We start from the raw sequence: 12461 nt of genomic DNA, 5'->3' as shown, positions 1-12461 counted from the left end.
AAAAACATCCCATAAGGCATGAGCACAGGCCGAGGGCCTGAGGAGGGGGAGGCACAGGAGATTGGAGGGGCCCAGTAGGGCTGGAGCAGAGAAGGAAGGAGCATGGTGGGGATGAGGCTGGAGAGGTGGGCTATGGTGATTCCTTGTAGGGCCTTGTGGAGCATGTGAGAGAGTTTTGTTCAGATTGTAAGAAAAATGGGGAGCCTAAGAGGTTTCTTTTGGAAGGAGAGATTAAAGGAATCATACTTGCATTTAGAAACAATGATTTTGGCCACAGTAAGGAAAATGGATTGAGGGTGAATGGAAGCTTCATGGATGGTGCCTATAGTCTAACCTCTAGTCATTACTCTCTTTGCAGGAAGGACAACCCAGGAGGACTGAGACCCATTTGGGACTTGACTGTGTAAAAGGGAATAGTCCTCAGATATGGCAAGTTCATAAAGCGTCAATGTGCCAGGTCCGCAGACAGTTGAGGTTATCCTGGGGAATAACCTGGAAGACTCTCAACGTGGTGGTTTGCTTTGTCATAACATATCTTACAGCATGTTGCTTGTCAATTTGTTTTTGTCCTCCAAGTGAAATGCCAAGAAGCCACAAGGTTTTTGAAAGAGATTTTTACATTACAGGCGATAATGCTTTTCTCATATTCTCACCTGTCTTATTTTTGAATAAAAATCTACTATTATTCCACCAGTTCTACTCCAGAAGAAAGGCAGGGTGCAGACTCAGTGGTTGAACTTGTTGTGGTTTTTCTTTTTGCAGATGCCTAATCTCTGTCTTTTCAGTAGGATTGTTTTATCTTCAAACTCTAACTGTAATGTTAGAAAGCAGTGACCTCCAACACCTGGGAGACACCTTTAAAGTTTGCTCTTGTTTTTAAAATTTGCTTTATAAATACGCATACATGTAAATATGTATTGTAAATATGTATTAAGATTTTATTTAGTAAAGTTATTTTTTTTAAGATTTTATTTATTTATCTTTAGAGGGGAAGGGAAGGAGAGAGGGAGAGAAACATCAATGTATGGTTGCCTTTCATGCATCCTGCTGGGAACTGGTGAGGGAATGAACCCCGTATGTGTCTGAATGGGATCAACCGCATTGTTGGGGTTTATTGAGCTAAGCGTAAAGTTATTTTTTTCCGTTTTTTAAAACTTGCTTTCCTCCATCACGTAGCCTCCCCAGTCTATGACTCTGCCTGCTCCACTAACCCTTTACATTTATTACTTTTTCTTTGTTTAATTAAAACTCACATAGTGCGCATATGAGATAGGCATGTTCCAAGCACTTGACAAACTAGGAATCTGAAGGACCCTGTGGATTTCATCTGAGAATAAAATAAAATGTATAAGATTAGAAATTAAACCAACTGTATTGAAAGAAAATGATGAAATCTTAAAAATATTGGGATACATATGATACTTAACAACACATTAAATAAATAGATCCAGTGTTAGGAGAAACGGCTTCCATATTCCAAAGCCACGGTGCACACGGGTCATATTCTGAGACGTCCGCAACGCCTCTGCTGCGATACAGCAGCATCTGTTTCCTGGTGCCGCACTGTCGCAGGTACCGCAGGTAGTGCTGTGGGGTGTGGCCTGCACCCGTGACTGAAGTGAGTGCTGAACTTCAGTAAGATGTGAAAATAAAAGGGCCAATTTTTATTTCTTTAAATTTGTGTACCAACTCCAGGTTAAGATAACACATTTCAGAGGAGGAATTCCATTTCTGCTAAATGAACAAAGTGCCTTATATTTTTGGTCCTAACAGAGGGGAGGAGGTACGGGGGCTGGGTGAGAAAGGTGAAGGGATTAAGAAAAGAACTGTCACAGACAGACAACTATGTGTTTATTACCAGAGGGCAATGGGGGGGAGGGAGCAGGAGAGAGTGAAAGGGGGATAAATGGTGATGGAAAGAGACGTGACTCGGGATGGTAAACACACAATGCAACAGACAGATGGTGTGTTACAGAACTGTATACCTTAAACTTATATAATTTTATTAACCAACGTAATCCCAATAAATTCAATTTTTAAAAGTCCTAAAAACATGGTTTTGCATTCAGGGGAATCACGGCCAGTTTTCACGCTGGTGGAGGAACTCGTAGTGCTGGCAGAGGGCACAGGGGGGAGGTGCGTCCCCGTGGAGAGCACCCTGCAAGGTGTGTGCGATGGGGTTGGAGAAATAATTAGTCCTGGAGGTTGCGTGGTAACCCCTTTTTTTAAGTGACATAATTAATCTTTATTGCCTAAACTGTAGAGCAATGGTCATTCTTACACTTAACCTTCTGGGAGACAAGGTCTCCTCTTTCCACTTTTATGGTGCACAGTTTGGGTTCCAGAGAGAAGTCACTCCAGGCCTGGGCAGATACCGGAGGCCTTCCGAGAGGAGGCCAGGCTTCCTGAGAACCCAGTCTGCTCCGTTGTAAATCCTGGCATTTCCCACCACCATGTGTGTCCTTTGGGTATTCTAACCATGAACATTCTTTAAAAAAATCTTTCATTGTGGAAAATTTTAAATATATACAAAAATAGAGAGAGTAGTATAATGAATCCTGTGTGCCAGCTTTGCTCAGTTTCAACAATTATCAACATTTGCCATTCTCGTTTCCTGTGTTACTCCCACGGGATACTCTCCTCACTACTCTTTTAAAGGAACTTTAAAGCAAACCTCAGACTCTGTCTCACTTTACCTGTAACTGTTCTAGTGAAGTCATGTCATCTTAATTTAATAATCATAGATATGGGAATGAGAGTAAAACAAATTATTATAGTTTATATGTGTGAAGTTCTTCCATGTTCAGAGCTCAATGCTAAGCACTTTGCGTTGCATTATTTTAAGTCCCCCGTTTCCCCATACAGTTCTCTAGGCATAATTATTCTCACTTTTCTGTTGAGAAAACTGAAGCACAGAGAGGTGTACTAAATTACCAAGGATCACACAGCTAGAAAGATTGCAACTGGGATGCACATTTTCTTTGCCTACTTTGGAGCTGGTGTCCTTGCCCAGTGTATAAAATTACCTTACTTCTACAATATCTTGTCTGAGGAAAACAGACCCACAAGGGACCCCCTCACCTGGGTGAAAGAATTGCTTTGAATAAATCTATTTATTCTGTTGCTTAGTGGCCTTAAATAAATTCCTTTATGACTGAGAATGTTTGGGTAGGAGGAATATTGGGTCAGGAGCCATATGAGTTTAGGTGGGGCACATTGTCACCCCTTTTTGTCTGTGAGGCTTTGGGTGAGTCACTCAAAACTCTGAGACCCAATTTGCTTTTTTATTTTTCTTGGGGGAGAGTGTTAACGCAGTCCCCCCAGCACAGATTGTGCAGTTGAGTTTCCCCCATTTGGAAAAATTGTAGGAATCAGCATACCCGGAGTGCAATGGATAAGTCTCACCCTGGGAAAACCACCTTTGTGATCGTGGTATCTCTCCTGCCAGGTAAGTATGAGTCTCAATTTTCTTACCAATCCCTGTGGAGATTATATGAGATACTCGAAAGTGCTGGCATCATTCTCCATCCTCTGCCTCCACCTTCTTCCCCTCCCATCCCCCCACTCCACCTCACTGAGTGTGAACTTTTCTCTCCCTCCTCTCACCTGTCCTCAAAGTGGTAGTCTCAAGGCTGTATTTATAGCCATGTAGCCTAGGTTTGCTCAATGGTGGTTTGGGTTTAATTTCTAGTCCTTCACCACTTCCCCTATACATTTTTAAATCCTCTCCCAAGGATAATTTTTCATTGCTTTTAGCAAGAGAGGGAGGAAGAGAGAGAGAGAGAGACATTGATGTGAGACAAAAACATTGATTGGTTGCTTCTTATACACACTCCAAGTGGGGGTCAAACCCACAACCTGGTTTGGTTATGTGCCCAGATTGGGTATCAAACCTGTGACCTTTTGTTCTATGGGACACTTCAGCCAACTGTGCCACACCAGCCAGGGCTCCCCTATACATTTTTGAATGACTAAACTTGGCTATTCCCTTTTTTTTAAAAAATATTTTTTAACAGTTTATTTTTTTCTTAAGATTTTATTTTTTTATTTCTAGAGAGGGGAAGAGAGGGAGAAAGAGAGGAAGAAAATCATCAATGTAAGAGAGGAACATTGATTGGTTGCCTCTAGTATGTGCCTCCTCTTGGGACAGGACCCACAACCCAGGCATGTGCCCGGACTGAGAATCGAACCAGTGACCTTTCACTTAGTGGAACAATGCCCAACCAACTGAGCCGCACCAGTCAGGGCTTGGCTATTATCGTGCGTTAATTTTGTACATCATTCTCACTGCATTTGAAATGAGAGCTGCCTTGAACCCTTTCAGCATGTGGGCAGTGTACAAATGTTCTACCTCGTTATCTAGAGTCAGATTCTTTGGGGGATTGTGAAGTCGTATGTGCTGCCTGAGATGTGGCATGTACTTGTCATCACGCTGTCAATTTCAGTTACTGTGGAGAACATCTGAGGAATAGATGGGGCTGGCCAGGGGAGGGCGGGGTCAGATAGGCTGATGGTGACTTTGACAACCCGGCACATTCTTCAGGTCAATTTACAAGGCTTTTTCCATTACCTTGGCAACTCTCCTTGGAAGCGTCTCCAAGTTCCTCATATTAAAAAGTCTTCTCATCAGCACAGCCAAAATTATCAATGATTAAAATGTCATAAATCTCCCAGTTCTCTGCTGGGCTCATCATATGGATGGACTCTAAGGTTTTTATTTTCTGAGATATCAAGCTGATTCTCTGGTTGCCATTGGAAACAGTTTAGATGTCTTAAAAACATTGAATAAGCTCTTCAGGTCAATGTAGCATGTTCATACTGTGATTCCTGAATGAATCAAACTGGATTAAAGAATCTCTTATAAAAATTAAAAAGAAGTTTCCTCTCAGAAATTCATACATTATTAGCTGGCACTGGGAAACTTATATAAAGAGACAAGACATCTGTCTATGCTGTATGCTGTATGATACAGCCACAGACAGAATTAAATGTAATTTTGACTTTTTGAGACCTAGGGGATATAAATGAAAACAAGTACTTGCATACAGATACACAGAAACACTTTTACAGATTTCTCTTATGCTCAAAAACAACCATAAGAATATTATGGTTTAAGGGTCTTTGAAGGAAGATCCAAACTGGATACGATAGTGGCCTTGGGATTATGAGGCAGATGTGTGGCAAAGAAAACAGAAATGGGGAAGTTCCTAGAATTTTATCTGAGGCAAGTTGATGTGGAATCCAGCAAGTCTGGCTTGGAAAGTGCCGGACCGAGGAAGAAGGGAGCCTGTTGACCCGTTTTGGCTCTGGGGCAATCTTTCCTACCTGGGCGTCAGACAGATGAGAAATAGAGACGAGGTGGGTGAGGAGACAGGAAAAGATATGGCTTCTCCGTTATCTGTTGCTGCACCACAACTCTTCCCGGAACTCAACACCTATCTGTGGTGTGCAATTCTATGAGTCAGAAAATCCCAGTAGGACCCAAAAGAAACGGCTCATCTCTGCTCCACCTGCTGGCCTCGCTCACTCATTCCACTATGTTCGCCTGCACCTAGGGGAGGCTGGAATGTCCAGGATGGCCCCTCTCATGTGCTGGGAGCCTTGGTGCTGCCTATCCACTGGCTTGCTTCTGTCCCTTCCACCCGGCCTTTTTTTTTCACGTGGTATCTTTTTCCATCAAGGTAGATGACTCCTTACATGGTGACTCAAAAGTAGTGAGAAAGCAAATGAGAAGCTGCCAGGTTTCTTAAGGTCAAGTTCTGGAACAAACACAGGGTCACTTTTGCTACATAATATTAGTCAAAGCCAGTCACAGGACCACTCAGATTGAAGGAGGTCACGAAACTGCAATCCAGGGCAGGAGGTGTGGCACGGGACCACAGAACTTGTATGTGGTCATGTTTGCAGTTGATCTCCCAGATCCCCACCCAAATTTGAATTTCCGTGAATGCCTGGTGCCTTTGCTTTTTGGTAGGGAGCCGGGACAGACTTTCCCAATCTCACGGAGGTGAATGTTAATTTTCTGATCCATGTTTTTTCGTTAGGAATGTGGTATAGGAGAAAAAGCACTGGCTTTGATTTTGGTTCTGGATTCTGATTACTACCTAGCCATTCATAAGCTGTATGACCTTATAGTCACTTCATACTCTGAAAACATTATTTTCTTCACCTTTAAATTAGTAGTAAGCAGTACCTGCCTCCTAGGATTGTGCTGAAATGTAACTGAAATAATTTATACAGTGTCTAACTCAGTGATTAATTTAGTCAAAGTATACACTCAGTAATATTGTTTCCTTTCACCTTTGACCTGGAAGAGACATAACTGCATGCTGATAACACTGAGCATATATTTTTCTTGTCTAAACCAGGATACTTCTGGTGTGTAAGGAGGCAAGATTAATACTTTCATAAGACAGGAGGCATAAGCCAGGAGTATCCCCCGCAAACTAAGTCACCCAGGTCATAGGAACTGCTGGATGGGGGCGAGCACGGGGCAGTAGCTGGTGCCTTTACTGAGAACTTTGCAGAGTCTACTTATAGTAAATATTTTAAAATATGCTCTAAATTAAAGGTATCATAAAACAGATCAGAAAGCTCACAAGAGGAAATAAGGATTCAGAATAACTATAGGACAATATTATCTGCCTTCTCTTACCCTGCATATCTTTGTTGGTCATGATATATCTCGTGGCAAATTTATCTTCTGTGTGAGGGTTTAAAAACAAAAACAACTCAACTTACAAGGGAATTGATCAAATCCAATTGAAAACACTCCTCATCTCCCTGCCCTGCTCCCCAGCTGTTTCTCTCTCTAGTTCCTCCTTCAATCTCAGCATTACTAAATGTGTAACTTTAGGGGAAAAGAATGATTTGGAATAAGATCAGGGGAATTCATGTAATCAGAGAGACAATTACGTGTTTGTACATCTTGAGTGGGAATGAAGCACTCATGCCAAAAATTCCCACTCTACACAAAATCACTTAAAATGTGGTTGGTAAAGCAAAAAAGATCATGAAATTATACCCATGATGCTGAGAGCTGTTTGGCTTTGTGGAATCTGAAGGAGTGGTAGGGTCTCGTGAGTCCATCTCAGAGATGTCGACATAGCAGAGGAATAGAACAAGTTGAAACTGAATGTATCACGGATAACAGTGATGTTTCAGTCAATGACTAACAGCACATACCACGGTGGTTCCATAAGATTACAGGGGAGCTGAAAACTGCTATTACAGAATGGCGTCACAGGTCATAGCTGTGTGAAGTGGTAAAGTCCTAGTGCAATGCTTTACATTGCGGTAGTTCCTTAGCCATTATATTCACTCGCCGCTCACTCACTGACTCACCCAGAGCAACTGCGAACTGCATTCATGATGAGTGCCCTGTACAGGTGTACCATTTTCAATCTTTTTTTACTGTATTTTTTATTGTAGCTTTTCTACATTTAAATACTATTACTTATAGAAGATAATAAATGATCAGAACACATTATCCATAAGAAATTCTAAGCCGAAGATGGAAATGCATGGCAGGGTATCTAGAAATTAGAGAAAGTGGGGGTTGTCAGTAAATCTAGTACATACTAATTAACGTTTCTAGCTTCAAGGACTGGGTTTATGTTGGGAAGGGAAATGAAGGGAAAGGAATCAATACATTAAGTCTTTACTATGTGCAGGTACTGTATATGTTTTATTTTATTTAATTCTCAAAAAAAATCTCATGAGATAAATACTAGATTCCCCATTTTACAGTTGAGGAAATTGTGCCTTAAAGAAGCAACTGATTTAAGGTCACAGAATTTCTTTAGCTGCAGTGTACATCTAAATCAAATTTGTTTCATTTTGATCAGTATGTATAGAGTGGAAACTGGGGTACAAGGTTGAAATAAGACTGCCCAGGACCCGGGCCTTCATAAACAGATGAATACCCTTTTGGCCTTTCTGGAAGAGCTTGCTTCCGTCTCCCACATCATAGCTCATTCTGAGTGCAATCCTCTCTCTGGACATCTGTTTCCCACTCTGGGTTGTGAGTTCCTAGGATGGAGATAACAGACGCATATCCACCTTTGTATCCCTAGTGCTAAATGAATGAACAGACAGCAATTGCTAAGTCCAGTGTTCAACTGGAGATCCACCTTATAATAAAAGCTGTGCTGTTCCTCTTAATTGTTCCTCTTCCTGTAACCCAGGTGTGTGCCCTGACTAGGAATTGAAACAGCGACCTTTTTGTTTGCAGGCCGGTACTCAATCTGCTGAGGTACACAAACCAGGATGCATTCAGGACTTTAATAAGACTATGTCAGATTTACTGCTCCATAGACAGAATACCTTGATTGACTCTAGAAGCTTCATGGAGCCCCATGGGCCATCAGGTAATTGCAGTAGTTCTTTTTAGTTTAACCTTATCTAACAGTCTGAGCTGACAACAATGGAAATGTAAACCAGAGGCTTGGAGAAAATATTAACACAGATATTTCTCAGAGGATGTTTATCCAGAATGTAAAATAAATTCTACAACTTGATCATAAGAAGCTACACAATCAAGTAAAAATGGGTAAAATATATGTATAGACAACTTACAAAGAAGACAGTTTACATGCCAATACAGATATGAAGGATTCTAAACATCATTAGTCAGCACATAAATGCAAATCAAAGTCACGGTAAGATTTGATTTGCAGGCCTATTAGAATGGCTAAAATTGAAAGGGCTATCGAGTTCAAGTGTTGGAGAAGATGTGGAGCACTTACATTGCTATTGGGAGTGCAAAATGGTACAACCTTCTTTGAAAAACGCTTTGGTAGTTTCTTATAGCCTTTAACACATGACCTAGCAATCCCACTTCTTGGTATTTACCGAAGAGAAAAGCAAATATATGTCCAAACAAAAACTTGTACGCAAATATTCGTAGTGATCTTACATATCCTAGCTCCAATCTGGAGAAAACCTGAGTGTCCATCTACAGATGAATGCATGAAGAAACCGTGGCATTCCCACTGTGGAGTACCAGTCTACTATGAGAGGAATGAACTACTGGTACCTGCAACCACGTGGAGGAGTTGTAACAGCCTATGAGGAAGATGTTTCATACTCAACAATTGCATGTTGTAGGATTCCATTTACATGAAATCCTAAAATAGGAAATTCTTAGGTACTGTAGCCAAAAGTAGATAAATGGCTGCCTGGGTTTGGGAGTTCAGGAGCCTTGACTTCATATGGGCATAAGCAAAGTTTTTTGGGATGATGGCAATACTTTATTTTTTAATGATGGTGGTAGATACAAGCATGTATACTGTATACTTTGTCAAAACTTACTAAGCCACATATGCATAATAAGTATATTTTATTATATGTAAATTATTAATCAATAAAGTTGATTAAAAACAAAACCAACCCCCCCAAGCTCCTAATTATCAAGATCTATACCTACCCTCTGGGGAAGACCAATATAAAAGCAGGCCCTTAATATTTGAATATTTAGCTACTTTTTCCTTTCTAGCACCTGGGGATTTCCCTTTCTTTCCTGTCAACTTAAAAAAAATCCTCCCCAAAGATAGTTATATTTTATGTGGTATTTCTAGGCTTTTGTTGGCTGGGAAAAATTTAAAGATTTTTTTTTTTAGTTCATTGTTTTGAATTGGATTTCCAGGAATATTATGGAAGTATGTAAACAATTAAACCATTCTTCTTTCTCTCTTTACAACTTTTTGGTAAAAAAAATATATTTTTATTGTCCTTTGGAGTGTCGAGTCCCATTTTAATGGGGCAGTGAAGCCAAAAATTTTCATAAGAAGAATAGGCACACATGGACCATAGTCAGCTGTCTGGAGAGCTAAATGTTCAGGTCACAGATCACTCAGAACTCCACATAAAAGTGTCCTTCTAGACCTTTCTAAATGATTTAGAAACAATATGCTTTCCTTGAGGGTCCACTTCACTTCTTATAACTTTCCTATTGAGGACATAATTTATAAATTGACTCTGTGCTCCTGATTTGGCCTCACCATTCCTCATTTCTTCCCTTCGCTCTTTAGAAGGCTTGTATTTTTCCTGTAGTTCTCCTTGCATTTCTCTGAAGAAGCCATTCGTTCCTGCCTCTTCATGTCTGCCCTTACTTTGGTTTGAAATAACTGTTCCTTTGTATGCATTTGATGAACTTCTGCTCATCTTTCAAATTTTTCTTTCTCCAGGAAATTTTATAGCCAACCACAAGCCAAGTTAGTTGCTTATATTTCTGTACATTATAGCATCTTCTGTATAGTTCCATTAGGGATCTTAACCCATATTAGTAGTCTGTTTAGATATTTGTTTCCCTTATAGCACTATGAACAACTGGAGGACAGAGAATGCATTCTATTTTTTTTTCTGTTTCTCTATTGCCTAACACAGCTTGGCCCAGAAGTAGCTCTTGATAAATAAATCCATATTACTGAATAATACAATTTGTTTTAGAGCTCAGGCTAAAGCAAAGGGTTGCATTTTGAAACAAACTGTTGTATTTACCTCTAATAATAATGACAGGTACATAACCTATTCTCCTATTTCTGTGTCAGAAACTCAGAGCAAAACTTCTGATGAATGGTTTTGTAGCTCCTTGGTATTCCTTTATTACTTATACATGGCCTTAGTTCTATTTTAATAATCTTTGATATTACTCTGCCTGTATTTTCATTGTGAACAATCCCAAATAATTTTCAAGATGTGAATACCTAAATAAAAACTGTAGAACACCATGAGATTGGATTCAGGGATTGCTTATAAGACTGGAATGGAAGGGAGCCAGTGCTCTTACTGCTTCTGAAGGAGGGGAGTACATTCATTTTTCATTTTCAGAGACAGAGGAACATCCATGAGCAATTTAGGTCCTTAACTGGGACTAGTTTAGGGAGAGGTATGAAGGTTCTTTGATCTCTTGGGTGTGTTAGGACATTAGATAGTTAAATCGAGATATTGTGATTCACATATTTTCCAAAAGGCTTTGAATTCCAGGAATGCCTAATACATTTAACAGCAATAATTTTCAAGCATCACAGTTTTTAAAACATAAGGCAATTTCACATCTGAAATAAAATTGACTTTCTAAATGCCAAGGGGAAGGAAAAAAACTAGTGAATTAGAAACTGAAATGATTTCAACTCTGTAGTCTTTATTTTTTTTTATTGTGCTCACCTGTCTATCCACATCCCCCTGTTTTCTCTCTGCACATGTTCCTTTTTCTATTAATCTCACTTTAACATGTATCTTACATGTTAAGGTATCTTCCTTGAATACTTTTCTTTGGGTGACTCAGGAACATGTGGGATTTCTCTCTTTACCTCAAAAAATGTCACACCATTACCTGTAAACCCCATGGAAGCGTCAACTGCTTGACTTTTCACTCACCTTCTGGTCTGGAGGAAGGTGTATGGCTCAGAGGAGTCAGAGACAGAAGGGTCTTCTTCTTCAGGGTTCTGAGATACTGATTCAATTATATGATCCATTCAAGTCTTTGAAAGTCTATGCCTGAGATCCAACTGCATCCTGAATTTCCCCAAACCAAACTTTGTTACTGAATTGAATGGTTCCTTCCATTGCCTAAGAAACTTTTCTCCTGGTCCCACCTATCCCTAAAAAGAACAACAACAACAAAAAAAACAAAAACGAAACTCACTGGTTTTGCTTAACTAGTACCTAAGAATGTTCCACAAATCTGGACTGGGTAGAAAGAGGAGTCGGGAGACCAGGAGGGTGGGTCTGCTAAGGTAACTAGGACGCTACTTAGAGTTCACTGTCTGTATAATAGGCCTGCTTGGTGCCTTGGCAAAAGTAACCTACATGGCAGCAGGTACTACTCTACCTTTAGAGACTAACGTGATTTCTACTCCCTGGGCCAGTCTGTAGGTCTCCCCATAATTTGTTTGCCTTCTTATACCTTATATCCCAGGTCAGGGCATGACAAACCACAGCTCAGGGGCCAAATTTTATGTTTCTATATGGTCCTCATAGTAAGAATGACTTTTACAACTTTCAAACAGTGAACCAAAAAAATTAAAAGAAAAATATTTTGTGACCCAACTGTGACCACATAATGAAAATTATATAAAATTCCAATTTCAGTGTTTATAAATACAATTTTATTGGAACAGTTAAAAACATTGTCCACAGTTGCTTTTATGCTATCATGGCAGAGTTGAATAGTTGGGACTGTTTGGACCACAAGGTCTAAGGTATTTACTGTATGACTTTTTACAGAAACTACTTGCTGACTCTGGAACTAGTGTTTCTCTCTGCTCCTGTATTATCTTGTCCATATGGGTTGTTTTCAGATTGTTCCAGAATACCATGTGCGCATAGGCCTATTCTTTCATTGTGCCTACTGAGGGAAAAAATCATTCCCATCAAATCTTTAAAGCTTTTTGAGGATCTTTACTGAGTTTTGGGAAAGGGACATAAGAAGGGATCACAGAGTACACTGTACATCTTAC

The 12461-nt window shown here is 40.0% G+C and overlaps 1 non-coding gene across 1 annotated transcript; it reads right to left on the bottom strand.

The window, feature by feature from the left end:
* Nucleotides 1-3294: 3294 nt before the first annotated feature.
* On the bottom strand, nucleotides 3295-3456 carry LOC119048410 (U1 spliceosomal RNA). The gene has a single exon (XR_005082325.2). It is a non-coding gene; the product is annotated as a U1 spliceosomal RNA (small nuclear RNA).
* Between the last annotated feature and the right edge of the window lie 9005 nt (nucleotides 3457-12461).

The sequence above is a fragment of the Artibeus jamaicensis genome, unplaced genomic scaffold, assembly GCF_021234435.1.
Source record: "Artibeus jamaicensis isolate MK-2021 breed Jamaican fruit bat unplaced genomic scaffold, CSHL_Jam_final contig_519, whole genome shotgun sequence".
Classification (NCBI taxonomy): Eukaryota; Metazoa; Chordata; class Mammalia; order Chiroptera; family Phyllostomidae; genus Artibeus; species Artibeus jamaicensis.
This window is presented reverse-complemented; position numbering and strand designations above follow the sequence as displayed.